Raw genomic sequence first — 4890 nt, 5'->3', positions numbered from 1 at the left:
TATTTATCAGAATCTTATTTTATTTTCTTGGCTTTATTAATTGCGTGGTTACATGAGAATTTAATGTGGTATTTAATTAATTTAATGTGTTATTTAATTATATATAATTAATCTGAATATTTATATATATAATTTATATATGTATATAAAAGGTGTTATATATATATATATGTACTGATCATATATAGCATATTGATATATATTGTATTTATATTGTATTTGTATAATATAATATAATAAATAAAAAAGAAAAAGAAAAAGAAAGCCGAGAGAGAGAGAGAGAGAGAGAGAGAGAGACAGAGAGAGAGATTAATCAAAACAAAAGAGAGATGGCAGGTGGAGGAAAAAGAAAGAAAAAAAGGATTAGGGTTTTGTTTTAGTGACTCCATTAGTTCTTCAAATAATTCTTTGATCTTCAAAAATAATTGTGAGTGCAAAACCCACTTCCCTTGATTTATGTTTAATTCGTTGTTTTTATTTATTTATCTTTATTTATTTAATGTTGAATTGATTCCGTATTTGCATGTAGATGATTGATCGATTTTAATTATTTTGATTAGTTGTATATGCAAGATTTAGAAGTTTTTAGATGATTGATTGATTTTAATTATTTTGATTAGTTTTGTATGCAAGGTTTAGGGTTTTTAGATGATTGATTGATTGATTTTAATTATTTTAATTAGTTGTATATGCAAGATTTAGAAGTTTTTAGATGATTGATTGATTTTAATTATTTTGATTAGTTTTGTATGCAAGGTTTAGGGTTTTTAGATGATTGATTGATTGATTTTAATTATTTTGATTAGTTGTGTATGCAAGGTTTAGGATTTTTATATGGATTTATTTTATGGTTATAATCACACTCATAGATATATGAAATTAAAATAAACTTAGAACCCATAGATAAATTTTGTACACTCCACCATGACTCCATGAATTGTTGTTTTATTTGAGTGTTGGTGAGAAAGAGTGTTAAAAAAAAGTGAGGATTATGAGATTTATTTGAATGTCTTAGGCTTGATATTGTTATGTTTGTTCTCATGAGTGAGATGTTTTGTATATGTATATTGTTGCCTCGTTCTCAAGAGTTGATGAGTGCTTTGATTTACGCGTGTATATGCTAACCATCCAGGGAGTGTGGGTCAAACTCAGGACGATATCCCCATGTAAGTTTGGCTTCGGAGCAGTGTTAGGTATACGGGAGGCACATGGGATATATGTATAGATCGAAAGTGAAGAGCCGAAGTGGTGGAGTTAAGGTACAAAGAATTAAATATGAGTTTATTGTTTATATAGTGTGAATTGTATTGATTTATACATCTTGAAAAATAGTAAATGACCTCGACGAATTATGAAATTTGAGCAGAGGCATGTATATGTGATTCTAGACAACTTTTGTATTTTAACTTTTTACTAGAAAGATCGATTAGAACTTGTAATCAGATGATCTTTGTTTCAATAGCTTTTATTTATTTTAGTATTGCAAATTTTAGATACTGTTTTAACCCACGAAACGAGCTCATTTTTATTGGTTTTCATGTAAACTGAAGTAAAACATTATTCTGAACACTTTTCATGTTTTTAACTTTTCCGAAAAAAATTATCTTAGGGCTGTTTCTTTTCGTTTTCAGTTTCAAATTTTTCGGTTGAATTCCGTCTAAGTTCTTCTATCAAGTTTTTCTTTCAACCTGTTCAATTTCTACTAAATTCCTTCACGTAATCCTTTAGGAAATTTGATTATATACAACTTTTGTTCTTTGAGTTTTGGTCAATTTGAATTATTTAAGCATGAAACGGTGCATTTTTATACTTCTTCAGCAAGTTACTTATGATTAAATTATACTAACTTGATTTTTTTGCAGGATGGTAGGTCTTACTAACTTTTTATGCAGGGTTGACCCATCATATTTTTATTTTTATTTTGTTTATTTTATACTCAATTTATATTTCATTGTGAACGGGCAAGAAACTAAATGCCACCGTATCTCGGGAAACTACTCATTCGTCTCAATACGGATAGAACTACTTGTCTTGTCCCGTAACAAGAATTAAAGGTATTTTTGCTTGTCTCTGGTGGACATGTGGGTGTCAAATATTTGTACTCATACCAGTATACTTGTATACTGACTCGTTTTGTCTCTTGACATCTTGGGTGCATTCTGATTGAGCGCAGCCGAGCTTCCTTTGCAGTATTAGTTGGTGCTACGATGATGACGTGGAATAACTATAGTTGTTGGACATGTCTCTTTGATTTCTTTTGTTTTCTTGAGGTTAGGGTTGATATTAGTTTATTGTATTTATTATTTTTTTTTATGACCTTAATATTTTGATAATTTGACATTGTAGGTTATTTTTCAACTTTGCATTATTTAAGTTGTTTTGATTAGTTATTGTTACTCTAATGTTGGAGGTATTGGTTAGTTATGAAATTATGGTGGACGGTTTGATTGGCGTTTTGTTAGTTTTTTTTTATCCCTTGTAATCTTTTGAGCATGGAAATTTAGTTAAACCCTTTGGAGACGAGAACGTTTAGTTTTTATTTCATCCCTAGGATTTGGATAATGGAATATTGATTGGGGTTTAGTCTTAATTTAATATTTAATTGTCTAAATTTTGGGGCGTGACAGAGCTCCCAGTACTTTTGTAGAGTTTGGGGGTTCGCTTGAGCGGCAGAACCTGCGCTTGAGCGACCACCCTTATTTTTTATCCTCAGCTCGAGCGTATGAAGTTGCACTTGAGCGTAAAATGAGTGTTCCCAAAAGTTTTGCAAACCAAGGGGTCCGCTCAAACGACCAGAGTTGCGCTCGAGCGAATTGCCTTATTTCAGAAATTTTAACAAGTGTTTTCTATGTACATTTTGGCATCCTCATTGCATCCTAGACATTCCTAAGCCTTAATTAAGACATGATAATGAGGATAAGAGTTAGAAACACACGCTAAGAAAGAAGAATGATAAGTTGAGCACTTTTGGGGCAAATATTCAAGTATAGTTGTCACGTGTTTGTGTAGGTCACGTGTTAGCACCACCTGATCGATCTATTCTGTCCAAGTGATCTTTTCTGTTACTGGAGGTAATTGTGAGTAACAACTCTATAAAGTTATGTTTGATTATAAATATTTTCTGACTGAAATGATATGATCTGTTTTCTGAAATGCTATTTTATTAATCATGAATGAATGTCTAATTTTCTGAAATGTATTTGTGGACATCATTCACAAATATATTCACAAACTCTGTTTTCTGAATCTATTTTGGACATCATTCATAAACCCTCTACTCTGTTGTTATTCACTGGGTTTCAACTCACTGTATTATTTATGTATGTAGGTGATCAGGCGTGGGACTAGGCTCAATGAGGATTGCCTGGAGATCTGTTTGTGTCAGCCAACCCGTGTGCCTCCCGAGGGGGTTCCAAAATGTTATGTGGTCGAGTTTTGTGGACTTGATGCAAGTTTAAGTTTAAGTTGTTTTCTTTGGTTTTGTTTGTTTGGTTAAGCTTTTGGTTTATCTGTATCTAAGATGACATAAGGCTGACATTTTGATAACATCACATATATATATAAATATAAGTTTTTTTAAATTTTATGTCTCATATATGTTTGCACAGCTCTATGGACATTATATGTTTGTATTTACTTCCGCTAGCCCCTTATTTTCTTAATCTGTTTAGAGGCCTTTGGTAATCTTAGGATTACTGGTCGGTTACGACGCTAAACCTATAAGGGCAGATTTAGGTTGTGACAATAATGACCTTCCTTACTTTTGAAATTATTCTCAAGATTCCCCCTTCTATTAACTATCTGTGAAAATGTCTAACATTTTGAGGGTATGTTAGCAATTTTAGCTATTAAGATGTCAAAATTGCCCTTGCTTATCTCTCTCTATCAATGTAAAGATTAAAGGGTAAATTATATTGATCTCCCTTAAAATTTTATATAATTACAAAAACATACCTTATTTATTATATCCATAGATTTAACTACATAAAATCTCAACCCATGTTATATTATTCCTCTTAAAAAACTAACTTTATCTCTATGTTTTTTCTAAATTATTTTCTTTATTTTCTTACAACTTTTTTCATATATTTTTTTTAATTTGTTTTCTTCTTCTTCCATCATGATCCAATTTATATTTCTAAAAAAAAAATTATAATTATAATTTTCACTACCTGCCGCTATTTCCGTTTTCTTTGTTTTATTTTTTCCATTCTTCTTTTTATTTGTTCTCTCATTTATTTTTTCATATTGCCACTGTAGCCAATAGCAACACCACATAATTTATTTTTATTATTATTTGTTCTCTTCCATCATGCTCCTTTCTTCAATTTTTTTTTTTTTTTTTTATAATTTTTTCTCTATCATCACTGCTAGCCAACCTCACCCAATACCATAGCACTTACGAAACATGAATTTTCTTTTGTTTTGTAAATATATATGTGTATTAAACATTAAATATAATAACATTTTATATTTATTTAAAAAAATTGACCTATAAATATTACCAAATGCTACTTTACAAATATCACGTGTTGCTTTTTTCTTTTTCTTTTTTGTTGGGAGGGGGGGGAGGGGAGGGAGGAGAGGCAATTTGTACTACTTATTTATACATATATAAAAAATTATCATTTTTATCTTTTTACAATCTTATATTATTCTAAAATTTTAATTTTTATCTTTGACCCTTTCAATTCTTAGTCAACAGATATTAAAAAAAATATTTCTCACCTTATTAACAAAATTTTTAAAAATAAATATAAAAGTTAAAACAAAATCTAATCTTGTTACATTAATTTAAAATTAGTTGATCGGAAATAAAAGATGAAGAAATCATTTGAAAATAATAAACCATTTAAATAATTTGTCATTTCTTATGCCTAAAATTAAAAT

The sequence above is a fragment of the Camellia sinensis genome, chromosome 5 (assembly GCF_055761805.1).
Source record: "Camellia sinensis isolate YWXY chromosome 5, ASM5576180v1, whole genome shotgun sequence".
Taxonomy (NCBI): Eukaryota; Viridiplantae; Streptophyta; class Magnoliopsida; order Ericales; family Theaceae; genus Camellia; species Camellia sinensis.
The sequence above is the reverse complement of the archived record's forward strand: the minus strand, read 5'-3'. Positions refer to the sequence as shown.